The sequence below is a fragment of the Eschrichtius robustus genome, chromosome 12, assembly GCF_028021215.1.
Source record: "Eschrichtius robustus isolate mEscRob2 chromosome 12, mEscRob2.pri, whole genome shotgun sequence".
In the NCBI taxonomy this organism is placed as follows: domain Eukaryota; kingdom Metazoa; phylum Chordata; class Mammalia; order Artiodactyla; family Eschrichtiidae; genus Eschrichtius; species Eschrichtius robustus.
The window spans coordinates 36,947,110-36,967,021 of NC_090835.1; the positions used below are offsets into that span (position 1 = coordinate 36,947,110).

Consider the following 19,912-nt stretch of genomic DNA (forward strand, 5'->3'; position numbering starts at 1 on the left):
CACCCAATCCCCAATTTGGAGGACATGCAGCCTGTAATTTGGAAGGCTAATTTGGTCTGGGGTTAGAAGGGAGCGCTCTGTGTGCTGAATGATGCCATGCTCTCCCAGGGGAGGAAGTGTCCTCTCCTCAGCTCTCAGGCACAGGCCACGCTGCTCCCACATAGCCCCTGAGGCCTGGGCAGAGACCCCTAGAGCATTGGGTAGCCAGCCCTCAGCCAGAGGAGAGGGAGAGAGGGAGAAACCTGGGGTCCAGTCCCCTTAGCCACTGACTGCCCAGACAGGGGTTACCTTGGGTCAGTGGGCCCCAGACGTCAAAAAGAACCAACGGAGTTTTTTTTTTTTTTACTGAGCTCTGACCGCCACAGCAACAGTCAGCTCTACCCACCACCAGAGCCTCCCATCAAGCCTCTTAGATAGCCTCAACCACCAGAGGGCAGACAACAGAAGCAAGAAAAACTACAATCCTGCAGCCTGTGGACCAAAAACCACAGTTACAGAAAGATAGAGAAGATGAAAAGGCAGAGGGCTATGTACCAGATGAAGGAACAAGAAAAAACCCCAGAAAAACAACTAAATGAAGTGGAGATAGGCAACCTTCCAGAAAAAGAATTCAGAATAATGATAGTGAAGATGATCCAGGACCTCGGAATAAGAATGGAGGCAAAGATCGAGAAGATGCAAGAAATGATTAACAAAGACCTAGAAGAAGTAAAGAACAAACAAACAGAGATGAACGATACAATAACTGAAGTGAAAACTACACTAGAAGGACTCAATAGCAGAATAACTGAGGCAGAAGAACGGATAAGTGACCTGGAAGACAGAATGGTGGAATTCACTGCTGCAGAACAGACTAAAGAAAAGAGAATGAAAAGAAATGAACACAGCCTAAGAGACCTCTGGGACAACATTAAACGCAACAACATTCGCATGATAGGGGTCCCAGAAGGAGAAGAGAGAGAGAAAGGACCAGAGAAAATATTTGAAGAGATTATAGTCGAAAACTTCCCTAACATGGGAAAGGAAATAGCCACCCAAGTCCAGGAAGCGCAGAGGGTCCCATACAGAATAAACCCAAGGAGAAACACACCGAGACACATAGTAATCAAAGTGGCAAAAATTAAAGACAAAGAAAAATTATTGAAAGCAGCAAGGGAAAAACGACAAATAACATACAAGGGAACTCCCATAAGGTTAACAGCTGATTTCTCAGCAGAAACTCTGCAAGCCAGAAGGGAGTGGCATGATATACTTAAAGTGATGAAAGGGAAGAACCTACAACCAAGATTACTCTACCCGGCAAGGATCTCATTTAGATTTGATGGAGAAATCAAAAGCTTTACAGACAAGCAAAAGCTAAGAGAATTCAGCACCACCAAACCAGCTCTACAACAAATGCTAAAGGAACTTCTCTAAGTGGGAAACACAAGAGAAGAAAAGGACCTACAAAAACAAACCCAAAACAATTAAGAAAATGGTCATAGGAACATACATATCGATAATTACCTTAAACGTGAATGGATTAAATGCCCCAACCAAAAGACATAGACTGGCTGAATGGATACAAAAACAAGACCCATATATATGCTGTCTACAAGAGACCCACTTTAGACCTAGGGACACATACAGACTGAAAGTGAGGGGATGGAAAAAGATATTCCATGCAAATGGAAATCAAAAGAAAGCTGGAGTAGCTATACTCATATCAGATAAAACAGACTTTAAAATAAAGAATGTTACAAGAGACAAGGAAGGACACTACATAATGATCCAGGGATCAATCCAAGAAGAAGATATAACAATTATAAATATATATGCACCCAACATAGGAGCACCTCAATACATAAGGCAACTGCTAACAGCTATAAAAGAGGAAATCGACAGTAACACAATAATAGTGGGAGACTTTAACACTTCCTTACACCAATGGACAGATCATCCAAAATGAAAATAAATAAGGAAACAGAAGCTTTAAATGACACAATAGACCAGATAGATTTAATTGATATATATAGGACATTCCATCCAAAAACAGCAGATTACACGTTCTTCTCAAGTGCGCACGGAACATTCTCCAGGATAGATCACATCTTGGGTCACAAATCAAGCCTCAGTAAATTTAAGAAAATTGAAATCATATCAAGCATCTTTTCTGACCACAACGCTATGAGATTAGAAATGAATTACAGGGACAAAAACGTAAAAAAGACAAACACATGGAGGCTAAACAATACGTTACTAAATAACCAAGAGATCACTGAAGAAATCAAAGAGGAAATCAAAAAATACCTAGAGACAAATGACAAGGAAAACACGACGACCCAAAACCTATGGGATGCAGCAAAAGCGGTTCTAAGAGGGAAGTTTATAGCTATACAAGCCTACCTAAGGAAACAAGAAAAATCTCAAGTAAACAATCTAACCTTACACCTAAAGAAACTAGAGAAAGAAGAACAAACAAACCCCAAAGTTAGCAGAAGGACAGAAATCATAAAGATCAGAGCAGAAATAAATGAAATAGAAACAAAGAAAACAATAGCAAAGATCAATAAAACTAAAAGTTGGTTCTTTGAGAAGATAAACAAAATTGATAAGCCATTAGCCAGACTCATCAAGAAAAAGAGGGAGAGGACTCAAATCAATAAAATCAGAAATGAAAAAGGAGAAGTTACAACAGACACCGCAGAAATACAAAGCATCCTAAGAGACTACTACAAGCAACTTTATGCCAATAAAATGGACAACCTGGAAGAAATGGACAAATTCTTAGAAAGGTATAACCTTCCAAGACTGAATCAGGAAGAAATAGAAAATATGAACAGACCAATCACAAGTAATGAAATTGAAACTGTGATTAAAAATCTTCCAACAAACAAAAGTCCAGGACCAGATGGCTTCACAGGTGAATTCTATCAAACATTTAGAGAAGAGCTAACACCCATCCTTCTCAAACTCTTCCAAAAAATTGCAGAGGAAGGAACACTCCCAAACTCATTCTATGAGGCCACCATCACCCTGATACCAAAACCAGACAAAGACACTACAAAAAAAGAAAATTACAGACCAATATCACTGATGAATATAGATGCAAAAATCCTCAAAAAAATACTAGCAAACAGAATCCAACAACACATTAAAAGGATCATACACCACGATCAAGTGGGATTTATCCCAGGGATGCAAGGATTCTTCAATATACGCAAATCAATCAATGTGATACACCATATTAACAAATTGAAGAATAAAAACCATATGATCATCTCAATAGATGCAGAAAAAGCTTTTGACAAAATTCAACACCCATTTCTGATAAAAACTCTCCAGAAAGTGGGCATAGAGGGAACCTACCTCAACATAATAAAGGCCATATATGACAAACCCACAGCAAACATCATTCTCAATGGTGAAAAACTGAAAGCATTTCCTCTAAGATCAGGAACGAGACAAGGATGTCCACTCTCACCACTATTATTCAACATAGTTCTGGAAGTCCTAGCCACGGCAATCAGAGAAGAAAAAGAAATAAAAGGAATACAAATTGGAAAAGAAGAAGTAAAACTGTCACTGTTTGCGGATGACATGATACTATACATAGAGAATCCTAAAACTGCCACCAGAAAACTGCTAGAGCTAATTAATGAATATGGTAAAGTTGCAGGATACAAAATTAATGCACAGAAATCTCTTGCATTCCTATACACTAATGATGAAAAATCTGAAAGAGAAATTATGGAAACACTTCCATTTACCATTGCAACAAAAAGAATAAAATACCTAGGAATAAACCTACCTAGCGAGACAAAAGACCTGTATGCAGAAAACTATAAGACACTGATGAAAGAAATTAAAGATGATACCAACAGATGGAGAGATATACCATGTTCTTGGATTGGAAGAATCAACATTGTGAAAATGAGTATACTACCCAAAGCAATCTACAGATTCAATGCAATCCCTATCAAATTACCAATGGCATTTTTTACGGAGCTAGAACAAATCATCTTAAAATTTGTATGGAGACACAAAAGACCCCGAATAGCCAAAGCAGTCTTGAGGCAAAAAAATGGAGCTGGAGGAATCAGACTCCCTGACTTCAGACTATACTACAAAGCTACAGTAATCAAGACAATATGGTACTGGCACAAAAACAGAAACATAGATCAATGGAACAAGATAGAAAGCCCAGAGATTAACCCACGCACCTATGGTCAACTAATCTATGACAAAGGAGGCAAAGATATACAATGGAGAAAAGACAGTCTCTTCAATAAGTGGTGCTGGGAAAACTGGACAGCTACATGTAAAAGAATGAAATTAGAATACTCCCTAACACCATACACAAAAATAAACTCAAAATGGATTAGAGACCTAAATATAAGACTGGACACTATAAAACTCTTAGAGGAAAACATAGGAAGAACACTCTTTGACATAAATCACAGCAAGATCTTTTTTGATCCACCTCCTAGAGTAATGGAAATAAAAACAAAAATAAACAAGTGGGACCTAATGAAACTTCAAAGCTTTTGCACAGCAAAGGAAACCATAAACAAGACGAAAAGACAACCCTCAGAATGGGAGAAAATATTTGCAAATGAATCAACGGACAAAGGATTAATCTCCAAAATATATAAACAGCTCATTCAGCTCAATATCAAAGAAACAAACACCCCAATCCAAAAATGGGCAGAAGACCTAAATAGACATTTCTCCAAAGAAGACATACAGACGGCCACGAAGCACATGAAAAGATGCTCAACATCACTAATTATTAGAGAAATGCAAATCAAAACTACAATGAGGTATCACCTCACTCCTGTTAGAATGGGCATCATCAGAAAATCTACAAACAACAAATGCTGGAGAGGGTGTGGAGAAAAGGGAACCCTCTTGCACTGTTGGTGGGAATGTAAATTGATACAGCCACTATGGAGAACAATATGGAGGTTCCTTAAAAAACTAAAAATAGAATTACCATATGACCCAGCAATCCCACTACTGGGCATATACCCAGAGAAAACCGTAATTCAAAAAGACACATGCACCCGAATGTTCATTGTAGCACTATTTACAATAGCCAGGTCATGGAAGCAACCTAAATGCCCATCAGCAGACGAATGGATAAAGAAGTTGTGGTACATATATACAATGGAATATTACTCAGCCATAAAAAGGAACGAAATTGAGTCATTTGTTGAGACGTGGATGGATCTAGAGACTGTCATACAGAGTGAAGTAAGTCAGAAAGAGAAAAACAAATATCGTATATTAATGCATGTATGTGGAACCTAGAAAAATGGTACAGATGAGCCGGTTTGCAGGGCAGAAGTTGAGACACAGATGTAGAGAATGGACATATGGACACCAAGGGGGGAAAACTGCGGTGGGGTGGGGATGGTGGTGTGCTGAATTGGGCGATTGGGATTGACATGTATACACTGATGTGTATAAAATTGATGCCTAATAAGAACCTGCAGTATAAAAAAACAAACAAAACAACTAATACTAAACTTTCATTGGGTTATTTGTATGGAAATATGTTAATATAAATGTTTCAGACATTACATGAAATTTCTAAAAATCTTATATTTGTATTTGTATGGAAATATGTTAATATAAATGTTTTAGACATTAAAAAAAAAAAAAAAAAAGAACCAACGGAGGGTTCCCAAGGACGAGGGCCCCAGAGCGCCCCAGACAGCTGCTCAGGAGAAACACTGGGGAAATGGGCACTGTGATCACCTGGCCCAGAAGCCACAGTCCCCAGCAACCCCCACTCCTGCTGCTGCCTGAGCCCTGCCACAGAGTCACTTAACATCCCTCCAGCATGATGGGTCATCATGCTGTTGCCAGCCTCTGAACACTGTTCACCTCATCCCCTGTGAAGCCCTGTCTGACCACCAGGCTGGATCAAGATCCGCTTCCGAGCCCCCACAGCGCTGTGCTTCCCATTTCACAGCACTGGGCGTTCTGCCCTATAGGTGCCTGATTGCCTCCCCCATCAGAATATGGGCTCAGTTAGAGTGGGGCCTGGTCGTGGTCCCCTTGGTGGCCCAGAGCCCTGCCCAGGGTCTGGCTCAGCAGAGTTGGTATGACAGGACAGGCAGAGGGGCTGATCCACTCACAGCTGTGTGGCCTTGGAGTGGCACTTCTCTGGTCCTTGGTTTGCCTGTCTGTGGACCAGGCACACAGCAGCATTTTAGTATTCGATGAACACGTGAGTGAATGAATGAGAAGCTGGTCTAGATGGTCTGCAATCCCTGCACCTCAAACCCTCCACAGTTTCTCTCCTCATTCAAGCTGCAAGGCTCTCTGCCCAGGTACATGCCAGCCGGGACTGGCACTGGCCTTGGGATGAGGTGGCCAAAAGCCCTAGGGACCGTCAGGGCAGGCAGGACGCGCAGGGGAGCTGAGAAGCTGGGGCCTTGAGAGGGTGATGGGTGACAGAGCCTTGGGGGGGAGGGCATAAAGACTTCAGGGTGACAGATAAAGTCCCCATCCCTGAACATGCCTGGTGTTTTGAGGACCCTGACCTGCCTGGGGGCAGCACCCCATCCCCAACTCACCCACACTCCAGCAGCTTCTCCCGAAACTTCTGCTCAGCCTCTAACCGTCTATCACTGGGGCAGATGATTCACACGCTCCGCACCTCTTTCCTCTTCCCAACTAATTATAGCTCCTGCGTGTTTTTCCCCCTGGAAAAATGTCTTCTTAAAAAAATACATCCCCAAGCCAGCAGTAATTAATTTGGTGAGCACCAGTGTGCAATTCAGACAGACTCTGAGGACAGGAAGGTCCCAGGTATAGGGAGAGGTCTTTTGTCCAACAGAGGAAGAGACGGGTATGGGACGCAGGTGGACATGGGACACTTCAAGCAGCAGAAGCTCAGCCCATCCCCCACTCTGCCTACCATGACTCCGGGGACCTTGGGGAATTACAGTCATAGTAACAGTCATGGGGACTCTACGGAGCACTACTACACGCTGGGCACAGTGCCAAGTGTCCACCAAGTGCACTGATGTTCCATCCTCTGACACCTGCTGAAGTCGGCCCTACTGGCCCTATTCTGGAGAAGAGGACACGAGCTCAGAACCTGCCCGGAGTCCCACAGCCGTCAGTGGTGGGGTGAAATGTGAAGCCTGTGGCACTGGTAGCCGTGGCCTGAGCAGAGGGAAGCCCAGGGCCATTAGCCCCTCAAGAGACAGGCAAGCACATGGCCCTCTGGCCTGTCTCTCCCTCACCCACCTTCTGGGAATCACAGCAGTTCCCCTGGAACTGGGCCAGAGTTGAGACCACAAGTGGTGTCTGAGCTCTTCGTGGGGCCCAGTGAGCAGACAGCAGAGCAGATGTCTGAGCAGGTGCCCCGGCCAGGTGGAGAGAGAAGACACTGCCAGGACCGGGTCCTAGAGCAACAGTGATAGAATGACTGAGACATCTGAGACTGGGTCAGGGAGCCAGACAGATAGAGAGGGGCAGAGATGGAGACTAAAACAGAGAGACAGACTCAGGTCTGAGTCAGAGCCCAGAGGACAAAGATAAACCCAGAGAGAAGAGACAGAGACACAGGGCAGGGGACTGAGCCCCAGACTGAGCAGCAGGGACAGCTGAGATGGTAGAGGACCACAGACCTGGTGTGGCCAAGGGGCTGGTTCAGCCAGAGAACCAGAGGCCTGGCGGTCTAGGAGAGAGCCAGGAGGGAGGGAGTGTTGAAAGGAAAGTGAGAGAAGAGAGATGGAGGCCCAAAGCCTCATGAGGTCAGGCTCGGCTGGCGGGGGCCCCAAGAAGATGGGGTAGCCATGGACACTCCAGCCTGGCGTGGGAGTTGGAAGCGTAGTGCCTCCTCATCTCTATCAATCCAGGAAGACTGCCTGGGGAGGTGGCTCCAGAGGGGGTGAGCACATGGGCATCAGGAGAGCTGAGGTGCATGGATCAAATGAGCAGGGGGGCCCATCCCGGGAGGGCTCCCCTGGAACGGGCTCTCTGACGCTAGTCTGTCCCCCCATCTCCACCAGCGCAGAGGCAAAGTCCCTCTCCGGGGGGTTAAGGAAAATCCAGGCAAGCCTAGGCCTCTCCTTTTCTCCAGGGGAAGTGACACCCTGGGGCTGTCTGTGTGGTCAGCCTGAGGCCAGAGGCCTCCTGCTTGTCCTGCAGAGCCACGTGCCTCCCAGCCAGGAATGGAGGCCGGCAGATTCAGAGCTTCCCCCTGAACCCAGGATACGGGCAGCCTTCCCTGGAGTCCTGGTGTCCGGCTGGGACAACACCCCCCACACCTTATTCCCCCCCGGCCATTTGGAAATATACCCCCTCTACCAGCCCCCAAAGCTAGGGGTCTGTCCCCCTCCTCAGATTTCTCAGGCAGGGCCAGGTCTCTCTCAGCTTAGGACAGGACTGTGCTTCCTTCCCCAGACCCTCAAGTCAGGGCCTGTCTCTCCCCTCAGACCCTCCAGGCTAAGCGAGGACCCCTCTCCCAGCCCCTTGGCCTCGCTCTGCCTTGGCAGCCCAGGAGGTGTCAACAGTCTCGCTAACCACAGGCAGACAGCCCTGGCTCCAGCCATAACCTCCCCCAACTCCTCTGGACACCTGACACGGCTGCTGCCTGCCCTGGGTCAGGGCCCAGTGCCCAGGACCCATGAGCCAGGCAGCTGTCGGGATTTCCGGCTCAGGGGGCCTCCGGGGCTGACACCTCTCAACCACTTTCTCGTCTGGACTCTCCTGGCCAAGTCTGTGCTCTTCTGGGGTCGGTGTCTGGATCCTGGAGCATCTGTCATGGGAAGGGAGGGGGACAGAGAAGTGAGCAGGTGGCCTTGGGTGACCTCGAGCCCAGAAGACTAGCACAGGCTCTCAGGATGTGTCCTTGAGCCCCAGGAATGAGGGAAGAAGTGGTTGACGATCCCTGGGAGGGGGGTTCACCAATGCAGGAGAAAGGTGCCCATGCAGGCCTCTTATTCTTGGTTTGGCCACCCTGGTGGGCCTGAGACACTACAGTGATCACGGCATTTTGATGGAAATACCTGTTTCATGGATCCCCAAGACAAACCAAGAAATCTCCTTTTGCAATGTCGTAACGGGAGGTAACACAAGGTAGGGTCTGGAGTCTGACAAACCAGGTCTCGCCAGCTCAGGCTCTGAGGAGATGACCGAGCCTGTTTCTTCACCTATAAAATGGTGCTGCCAGTAACTCCCTCCTGAGAGAATGCTATGAATAATTGAAATTTCACAGATGAAGCTCAATGAACGTGAATGGCTCTGCTTTAGGCGGCCAGGATCCCACTAGAGGCTCTGAACCTGCCCCCTCCCTGGGGCCCCCTTTCCCTTCTAGGCCCCTCTGGGCAGAAGACAGGCAGGCAGCCCTCAGCCGCTAGCCCCACTGCAGCCTGGGGCAGGCCAAGCTGAGGCCTGGGGGGAAGGCGAAGGCCTAGGTGGGGCAAGGAGCCAGAAGAGCCAGGCGGGTCTCCTCCTGGGTGGGACCAGTGGCAGGCCTCTGGCCCACGCTCAGGTCTCTGAGCAACAGGGACTGGACTGGCTGAGTGCCTTCCTGCTCCCGCCTGGAATCCTCAGGCCACCCCAGGGTTCAGTCACCCTCTGTACCCCGACCCTGGCTCTGGCCCCCTTCCAGGCCAGCATGGACTTTGGCCCCAGCTCCTCTGACAAGCAGAGAGGGAGGACACTGGGCCCACCCCCACTGCAGACCGTTTTTAGCCCCCGAGGAACTCGGCGTCCTCCCAGCAAGGGTGCGTGGGTCTTAGCTGGGTATTAATAGCTCAGCTGGAGGAGGTGACCGGGACTTTCACAGCCAAATCCTGGGCAGGCAGGGCAGCCCTCTTGTTGTCCACATGTCCTCTGCTGGCTCTCCACCATTCCTGTCCCCCAGGGGTTCTCTCATCTCCCTCCAGCCCCCACCCCCTCACACATGCCTGGTTCCCCCCTTGTTGAATCTCCCTGTGCTCCCCTGTGGGGAGGGGGAGACCTCTGGGGTCAGGACCCCAGCGGCGGGTCAACAGCTGAGGCTGGATCGTGACCAGGCCTTGTGGGAGATAAGAACAGAGAGGCCTGTGATAAGGCTTCCTCCTTGGCACCCTTCTCTGCCCGCTGGCCTCTCAGTCCCGCTTGCCTCCTCCATCCTAGCTCCCCCACCGGCGGCTGTGTGGGCTTGTCTCCAGATCTCTGACCATGCTGGGCCTAGAACGGAGAAGAGGTGGGAAAACCTAGCTGGCAGAATGGAGGCCTGGAAAAAATGCCTGGGACGGTGCTGCTTGCACACGGCTCAGGGGGGGCAGCTGAGGCCTGAACTGGCTGCAGGGCCACCTCTCTGGGGCAGCCTGGGAGTGACAGGGCCCTGGGTGGTGACTGGGGATCTAGGGTCTTGGCACAGTTCCTCTCCTGAGACCCCCCGCCCCCCATGCCACAGAAGCATCTCACATACCTGCCTCGACCACTCACCCTCACTGTGTTAACTCACCTACCCCCACTCCAGGGCAGTCTTGAGGGCAGAAATCAGCAACACCAATGGAGTATGATCAACATGGAGGCGGGTGCTGTGATCATCCACGTTTCAGAGATAAGCAACCAAGGCTCCCATCCTGAGGGCAGGGAGCTGGGACTGGAGGCCAGGCCCCCAGCCTTGCTCTAGTGGCTTTGGACATAAGAGCTGTACCCAGTCCTTTTCAAACTCATGGTCAATCCCTGGAAGCCCCGTCTTATTTATCACAGGCATCCCTCTGTCACCGGTCCTGGCACACGTCACTTCCAGGATACAGCAGGCAGGCTTCTGAGTCTTTGGGGACCTCCTTCTCAGTTAGCTATGGCCTTCAGCACTGGACTGATTCTGACCTCTAACCTCTGACCCTACCTCAGCCGGAGGCCTGACCTTGACCCCAAACTGAGCTTAGCTCTCCATCCCCATCAAGTTCTGAGCAATAGCCCCTGCCCTCTGACCCCTGACCCCAAGTCAAGTCTGGACCTCTGACCATTGGACAAGAAGACCAACCCTTTGATCTCTGACCTCAGCTCCCGTTTAAGTCTCAGCCCTTAGGCCCAGCTTGAATCCAGGCCACCACCTGCTGGTTCCTGCCCCAGGCTGAGCCCCTAAGCCAGCCCCAGGCCTAGTCCCTGCCTCCCTTCCTGAGCCTCAGTCCTGGACTCACCCCGGCTCCCAGCTCTCAGCTTCTCAGCCTGGAGGAGGCCCTGCATTCTCCTCACACTCATTCAGCCACCTCCACCCTGAGTTTTGAAACAAGCTGACACAAGGAGCACATCACACCAGGCGATTTATGACTTGGACTAGCAGAGGCTGGAAACATATGCTGTTTCTGGGCTGGATCTTGTTGTTTGGACCACGGGAAAGCAGAGCCCACAGCAGAGGGAAGGGAAACAGACGGGCAGATGGGCCCTCGTGCACACAGACACCACGTGGTGGGGCGTAGAAGCCCTGGGCGACCTGGGGCTGAGGCCACGCTCTTCTGGGGCAGAGAGGCAGGCGCACCCACACACTTGGCTCTGGAGGAAACAAATTATGATAAATGGGACACTCCCCTCAACTCCTGCACCTAGTTTTCTTTTTAGCCACAGAACACATATTCACAGCAGCTCAGAGTGGAAACTGGGTCCAAGTCCCAGCTCTCCTTCCCACAGGCTGAGCCCTGGGGCATGCCGCTTAGCCTCAGCCTCCAACAGTGTCAGCAGCCTGATCTGTAAAATGGGGATGTGATGCTACCTTCCTCGTGGGATTTTTTGAGGACAAATGCAATTGCTGAGGCAGAGGCCCGGTGCATGCCTGGCACACGGCAAGAGCTCATGAAGGAGCAGCTACTAATATTTTATCAAAGTCCAGCTGTTCCAATTGGAGGGTCAGTAGCCCCCCCCTTCTGCTCCCACCCTAGGGCTCCTGGGGGACACAGTTTGGAAACCCTTGACCAAGATTCTGGGCTGGCAGTAGGACCAAAAGTAGCATTAGCTGACGATTATAGGAGCCAGAACAGCATGGAATTTGTCAGCATGGAATTAGGTCACAGAATTCTTAAAACAGAGAAGCCACAGAAGCCAAAAACACTCAACATCTGAAGGCACAGTGATCTCCTGGGCCAAGATTGGTGTGGACCAACCAAGAAAGAATGGGTCCCTGCCTTGGACAGCAGGCTGCGGCACCGTCACATGCCTGTGGGCTTTTCCTGAGCGTCCTGGAGCATCCAGCGAGTGGAGGGCCTCCGGCTCCATCATGATCTCCAAAGCCCCGCATTTCCTGGAGATTTCCTGCTTCCCCATCGCCACTCTGCTCAGGTGTCCGGAAAGTCCAGCTGCTCTTGGGCGCCCCCTCTCCTTGGCCAGATCGCCTCTCTGACTCCTCCCAGGACTCCTCTGCCCTGCTGCTGAGGTCCCTTGGGCGAATCCCAGAGGGCCATCCCTCAGCATCCCTGCTGCCCTCCCTGGTGCCCAGGCCCTGCAGAGTGGGCTTTGGACACACTGGTGACCTTAGGCCCTACCCACTCTGGGCCAACATTTCCTCAAGAGTGAAGGAAAGGAGTTGGCCCCGTGGGGAGAAGGTGAGCACCTGTGCACTGGGAACCCACTGTGCCCCAGGCATTTTACATCCATCATCTCTGATTCAGGAAACAGAGGGTAGGACAGGGGGAGTGACTCTCCCAAGGCCACACAGCTGGGAAATGGCAGGGGGAGGATTTGACCTAAAGCTGCCGCCCTGAGAGCAGAGGCAAGAAGTGAGGTCCCAAGTGTGGGCGGGCTACCCTCAGTGTGCAGCTGCAGAGACCTACAGGCAGCACATCCTGCATCCCGATCGCTGGGGGCTCCCAGCCTCCACCATGGCTGGCTGAGCCCCGCCCCTGGTGCCATTCCCACATGACCCTTCCAGGTGACTAATGAGGGCCCGGGCACCACTCAATAATTGGCCTCATTAGGCGGCTGGGGCTGCCCAGGGGATGGGGTGGCGGATGCTGGGCCCCGCGGGGACAGACCAGACAGCCTCCCGTTAATTACCTGAAAAATCAGACAATTAGGTCTCCTGCCACCCACCTGCCCACGTCCTGCTGGCCCCTAATTATCAACGGCTGCTGAGCAGGCTGGGAGTGACCTGGATTTGGACTGATGACCAGCCACTGCCATCTCTCCCATCCCCCACCCTGCATCCCTCACAGGCTGTGGACATAGAGAGCTGGGGGTGGAGGGTTCTCTCAGGGATCTTCCTGTAGCCCCATTTTTCCAGCCCTGGACACTTCCCACCTACTATCTCTCCTGCCGAGGGCAGCTCTAGAAGAGAAGAGATGGATGTGTGGAGCCCCGGTAGCCCTCAGGGTGGAAGATGGGTGGACTGCTGGGGGAGGGGCAAAGACCTAGAAAGTGGAGTCCAAGAGGTGCGGGGGCTGATGAAGTGGCTGACCTCCCCCTTGGGCCTGGCTCCTCCAGGGAAAAAATGCCAGACTGTATTCAGGTGTAAGAATGGCCGAGAAGATGAAGCTCAGAGCCCTCCTGTGGGCCCTGGCCCAGCCCAGGGGATGCTGGGGGACCTGGGCCTGACCTTGGAGTCCCCCCACTCAGAAGGAGAGATGGACCTAGACAAAGCATGACCATGATACAGCCTGTGGTGTTGGGGGAGGTGTGGAGAGAAGGACTTGGCCTGGCTGGGGTGGTCCTGGAAGGGCTCCCAGAGGTGATGACCTTTAGGCTGAGCCAGGTTGGAGGGTGCACTGTTCCAGGCAGAGGGAACAGCACATGTGAGGGCCTGGAGGTGCATCCTTTTCTGCTTTTGCTGAAAGCAGTGACAGTGAGGCTGGGTACCCCTCAGCAAGTATCTACCATGTACCAGGCCATCGGGTGAGGGTGGCTAGACTGGCCCTACCCCAGGAGGGCTGTGCAGGGGAGCTGGGATGGGGGGCAGGGATGCAGGCACAAGCCAGACAGACATCAACCCCAGGCCTCATGCAGCTTACAGTCTCACAAGGCACATTTTGTTCCTGTTCTTGTGTTGTGTGGTAGGTCACCAATGTCCATTATATGGTGTATAGTTGGCTGGCTGGATGGACAGACGGATGGCAGACTGAGCCTCCCAGGTGAAGATGAAGAGCTTGAGACAGAGCAGACCTGTTACTTCCCACCTTCTGCACCCTCCACCTCCACTAATGTCGTGCCAGAGCCCTGGGCCAGAAAGAAGAGGGATCTTTCCCAGGCTCTGCATCTCCCTCCATTGCATTTTATCTCCCCAACTGGCTCTGGCTCTCCCAGAGGTTGAGTACCCAGCCCTGTCTACCAATCTTGCACTCCAAGCCAATTTGACCTTTGCCTGAGGGAATAACCTTGTGGGACGTTCAGCTGCGACTGGAGATTGGAGGGGGGATGGGGTCCAGGGGTTGGGACTCCTGGATCAACGTGATGTAGTATCAATGAGAGGAGGCAGGGAGAGGAGCTCAGCCTCCAGAGCTCACCCACTTGGGTGGGATTTTTTTGAGGGGGAGGTCAATTACATTTGTGTTTATTCCTTATTTCTCTCTTTAAATATAGTATTTGATTAATGTAAAGGAATATCTGTGACAATACATAATAACATAATGGACACTGGTGACCTATTGCACAGCACAAGAATAGGAAGGAAGTGTGTCTCGTGAGACTCTAAGTGCCAGGAGGCCTGGAGTTCACGTCTGTCTTGCTTGTACCCACATGCCCCACCCCCAGCACCACAAATAGCGCCTGGCACCCCATGGGCCAGCAACAGACGTTCATGGGTGGAATCTCCCTGTGTGTGCCACCCCTACCCAACTCCTGCCTCCCCCAGTGTACCAAGAATCCTGGTTTATCACTTCTGCTCTTTTGTAAGAGCTCTATCATACACATATGAATGCCTAAAATAGTATTGTGTAGTTTTACTCTGGTGGGGGACTTTATAAAAATGGCTTTGAACTGAATGTAGTTTCTTGCAATTTGTGTTCTTCATTCTACGTTATGGTTTAGGACTCACCCCTGCTGCTGTGGGAGCTGTGGTTGATTTCTCAATTCTCCTGTTACTGGATGTTTGTGTTGCTCTTAGTTTCTCCTCAGGAACAGTGCTGCTAAAAACATCATTATTTTGGGGGGATTTTATTATCATTATTGTTATCACTTGTCTTGTTCCCATCCCGGCAGAATACACACTCCCTCTTCTCCCCCACCCCCCTGCACACACAGGTACTTCCCAGGCACACTGGTGCCCCAGAACGAGGCTCCCTGTGACCTGAGCCAACCCTGGAGGGGCGGGGGATGGGTAGGTCTGGGTAGGGGTCCAGCTGAAGCAACTCCGTGTATCTCATATCTGGATGAATACCCGTGCACCCCACCTTGAGTCAACCTCATAAGTACATCTGGCTCCATGTTCAGAACAAGATGAAATGGAGAAACAGACTATGTAGTCGGATGGTCCTGGGTTCAAAGGCCCAGTTCATCTCGCACAAGCTCTACAACCTTGGGTGAGTCACTTCTTTCTGAGCCTCAGTTTCCTCACGTGTAAAGTGGGGGTAATCTTAGGACCGCCCTCACAGAACATTACAGGGAGCCCCGTGAGTGCTCAGTGGTGGGCAGGGGTAGCTGACATCGTTGCCGTTGCCCTTTTCCCTACTCCTGCTTCGGCTTCTTCTGCTCTCCATCTAAGGGGCTTTCCAAGGCATCCCATGGCCACCCCTAAGGATGAGGAAGCTGAGGCACGGCGCATGGAGGGCCCCTACCCAGGGACCCGTATGTCCCAGCGCATTCCCTGCTGCGGGGCTGATTGGCCCCCCTCCCGTGCATTTCCCACTGCCTCTGCGAGGTCTGTGTGCGTGCAAAGGACAGCCATGCTGTCCCCTCTCCACCACGTGATCCATGCCCTGCCACTGAGCCTCTTGTGCTCCTTCTCGCACTGTCTCAGCCCTGTGGTGTGAAGCTGGGGATGGCAGGGAGGGCAGCACCAGAAGGCCACCAGGGCCAGCAGCCCATCGTGCAGCCTGTCCCCAGGCTCCTGTCTGGGCCCCACCGTTACCTCCCCCATCCCATGGGCACCTGGAGTCCCCACCCTCCTTGACCAGCCCCCCTTTGTGCGGAGGACCCCAGATCCTGCCTGGCTTAGGGCCTCCCGGACCCTGACACAGCCTCCACCCTGCTCTGAGGGGTGGTCACACGATGGGCTCTCTCAGCCCTGTACCAAGGGTGTGACAGCCTGATGCTGCCTCTCCAGACAGATGGAGCAGGTAGGGCTGGGAGAGGAGGCCTTGGAGTGCCCAGGAGTCAGGTGCTTAATTTTGCAGTCGCACCCAGTTTTTGGATGAGGATTTGGGGCTCAGTGTCAGGCCGCAGGGTAGGAGAGTTGTGGACCACGAGCCCAGATCTGCGCCCCCTGCTGTCACTGCTTGCATTCAACAGGGCTGAGCTGAAAGGGGGGCGGTCTCCTCCAAACACAGACTTCCTGCTGGAAGGAGCCCACTGCTACCACCCAGCAAGGCTGGCCCCCTCCATGGTGTGGGGCCAGGATCAGGGCCAGCCTTCACCCCCAGCTCTGCTCCAGAAGCACTGGCCGCCCTGGAGAGAAGTGGGTGAGAAAGGACCGTTCCCTTGAATGTCCTGCACCCCTTCCCACCTGCCAACACCCGCGTTTCTCCAGCTCCTCTCAGGGAACCCCCTCCTCACTGCTGCTGCAACATTCCCTCCGGGCTCCCACCCCCACAGCCCCCCGGGCCCCTCCTCCGGCCTCGGGGCGGGAGCACAGTAATTCGAGTTATTTTTAGCCAAGCCGCATCCTCCTAGAGACTCGAGTCAAGGGGAAACCGCCCCCGCACCTCCAGGAGCTGCTTGCAAAAAAAGATCGATTAAAACCAGCGCTTGGAGGGCTCGTGCCAGGCAGGCGGGCCAGCTCTGAGACAGAGCGAGGACCCTGGGCCTCTCACCCGCGAGCTCCCCGTGCTAGGGCCCGGTTGTTAGGTGTGGCCGGGGTCCCCCACATGCCCCTCACTGCCACCACTCAGCAGCTGTCCTCAGCCCGCCCCCTCCTGGCCCCATCCCCGTCATCCCTGCGGGTGGTGAAGAGGGCATCCAGGGAGCCATCCCCACTCTCCCATCCCCCTCTGGGCGGGGTGCCTTGGGGGTGGGCAGCCTATGTGATTCCAGGGGAATCTGGGGGGCAGGGAGGGACCCCTTTATCACCTGCCTGGCCTTCTGGCTGATTCAAGCCTTGTCCCAGAGGGGCTATCAAATGGGACAGAGAGGGACTTCCCTGGAGGTCCAGTGGTTAAGACTCCACGCTCCCACTGCAGGGGGTGCGCCTTCAATCCCTGGTTGGGGAACTAAGATCCCACATGCCACATGGTGTGGCAAAACAAAACAAAAACAAAAAAGAGGAACAGAGACCGTGGGCAGGCCCCTTAAGCACTTGGCACGAAAGGGTCCCTGGAGCCTCCCCACAACCCCTAGTGTAGTAGGTGGTGCCCTCATCCCCATCTCAAAGGGAGGTCACAGAGCCACAGGAGGACAGAGTGTTTGCTCAAGGTCATCCAGCTGCTAAGTGTCAAGGCAGCATCTGGGTCATGCCCTCCAACCTATACCAGTGGACAGACCGTGAGGCCTTAGAATGTGACGACCAACTAATGAACAGGTGTTGGGGGACACAGGAAGGACTGACAATGCTGTACGGGGTTCCCACCTGCCGTGGATGCCACAGCACACTCTCTCAGAGGCGCGCTCCTCAGCTAGGACGTGGCCCTCCTTTTCCCAAGCTGTCATCAGTGTGCGTCTCAGGCAGCATCCAAGCCCAGAAGAGCTTCCAGGAGTGGCCTTGGCAGAGGAGGAGGAGCTGGGTGACCCTGGGCAAGACACTTTACCTTTCTGGACCTCTGTTTCCTCATCAGCAACATGGGATTAACAAGAGAAGCCACCCTGCGGGTGTGGCGAGCACTGGCAACAGCTGATGCACAGCTCCTGGCTCCCGGCCCTAGCAGGATGCCCCTGTTCTGCCCAGGCCCTGAACTTAGGACTGTGTGCTGGAAGGTGAGGAAACCCACTGTGGGCCAGGCCTCTGGGGCTTTGGGGGTGCAGTGACAGCTCAGGGAGGCCCTGATCAGCTGGGGTCCGGTGCCAGAGAGTCATAGGGAGCAAATGCCAGCTTGTGCCCGCTCAGCCCCTCCCACCTCTCCCTGACCTTACACGGCCTGCCTTTGAGCCCCAGCAGCATCCCTCCTCTCCCAGGAAGGCTGCAGAGTCCCTCTTCCAAACCCCAGAGGCTCCTGCCTAGATGGACCCCTCTCTGTTCTACATCTTGGGGTCCTGTGCCCACAGCTTCCTCCTGTCCCAGCCCCTCAGGCTCTGCACATAATAGATGCTCCAGGTGATCGTGGCAGTAGCCCTGGCCCAGCAGACATAAGGGTTTCAAGCTCAGGGCCTCACAGGGCCCATCCACCGATCTCCTAAGTGGAGCTAGGAATCACCCTTTCTGTTTGTTTGCTCCATCACGGAGAATCTCCCCCCAGCCTATGTGGCTGACCCCATTTTACATGGGGCAGGGGCAGCAGGAGAGTGATGTGCAGACCCTGGGAATTTGGGTGATTTGCCCAGGCACCCACAGCTTAGAAAGGGCGGTGCTTGGGCCAAAGCCTGTTGTCTAGGGCCACAAGCCCTTCTTGCTCAGGGGCACTCAATGTGACCTTTAGGGTCCCTAGCTCTCCTGACTGTGCCCCTCCTCAGATCCCCAGCTCCTTTCTGCTCTTTTTGGGGTCCCCTGTTCCTCCCTAAACAGGGCCAGGCCTCCTCCCTCACTCAGTCCATTATGCGCTGAGGCTGGGAGGGGGTTTACTGAAGCACTAAATGAGGAGCAGGCAAGCGCAGGCCCAGAGCCTTCCCCAGACCCGCCCCACCCCCCTACTGTGGGACACAGCCCTCCTGGCCCTCATTGCCTGCCCCAAACCCCCCTGGTCTGACCACCCTGGTTCCCTGCCTGACTTTGCCACATACTCTCTGTGTGCTTTGGGCAAGTCCCTGCTCCTCTCCAGACCTCAGCTTCCCCACCTATAGGCTTGGAGGCGGGAACCAGATGATCTTCAAGGCCCCTGCCCCAATGCTGGTTTTCTCAACTCTGCCAGGGGCTCCTGGGTCGCAGCCTCTGTGTCCTGGGAGAGAATAGGGACTTTGAGAGTTGGGGGTTTGAAACCTTAGGGAGGTGATAGCCGCCTTGTTCATTCAGAATAATTATTGCAAAAGCTACTACACCCTTCCCTCTCCCCCACTTAAAGAATCTTCCACCTGATCCTGAGGCAGGGGTGGTCCTGGGATCCAGCCCCTGGGCCATAACGGGGGCTGAGAAAGGAGCCCTCCCCTACCCCCAGCCTCTCTTTCCCTGGACTAGGAAGGCACACACGGGCCATAGGGGCATCCAGGCAGGATGGGGCTAAAGGAGAAAGGGGAGCTGGAGGGGCTGCGGTTGCCATGGCAGTGACACTACTGGCTCTACTGGAGGCTGCTGGGGGGAAGAGAGGGGGTCCCTCCCAATCCTCACCTTCATTGTTCTTTTTCACATGCTCTTTTTTCACCTGAGAGGCAGGGGTGAGAGTTGGGGGAGCCCCTTGGAGGTGCAGTCCTGCTCTGTCCAGCCCCCTCTCCTACCCACCTACTCCATCCCTCTCTTCCTGGCAGGTCAGTCCTCTGTACTGCTGAGCGTCCCCTCCTTCAAGCCTGGCCAGTCCCTGCCTGCCTGAGGCCCACAGACCCCAGCCCCGCCCCAAACTGGCAGGAGCCTGCCCTCCTCCCAGGGACACTGCCACCACCACTAACACCCCCTCCTTTCTAGCCGTGTTCTGGGAGGGCCCAGTGGGTCTGAGTGGAGGCAGAGCCAGCACAGTGGACACCCCCCCACACACACTCTGAGCATCTGTTGGCCATAGGGGCCAGGGCTTCTTCCAGGTCACTGGTCAGTGTC

The 19,912-nt window shown here is 52.6% G+C and overlaps 1 long non-coding RNA gene across 8 annotated transcripts in view; it reads right to left on the reverse strand.

The window, feature by feature from the left end:
• The window catches only part of LOC137774251 (uncharacterized), a 79,804-nt gene that overhangs the window by 52,008 nt on the left and 7,884 nt on the right, over positions 1 to 19,912 (reverse strand). For 3 of the 8 annotated variants that reach the window (XR_011075807.1, XR_011075804.1, XR_011075800.1), the window contains exons 2-5: positions 14,963 to 15,053; positions 10,460 to 14,074; positions 8,581 to 8,761; positions 7,246 to 7,403 (exon numbers count right to left, since the gene is read on the reverse strand). The exons of 1 other annotated variant lie outside the window; for it this stretch is intronic. This is a non-coding gene — a long non-coding RNA (uncharacterized lncRNA). The remainder of the gene's footprint in view (positions 1 to 7,245; positions 7,404 to 8,580; positions 8,762 to 10,459; positions 14,075 to 14,962; positions 15,054 to 19,912) is intronic. 4 more of the 8 variants (XR_011075802.1, XR_011075801.1, XR_011075803.1 and 1 more) reach the window with 4 other exon arrangements.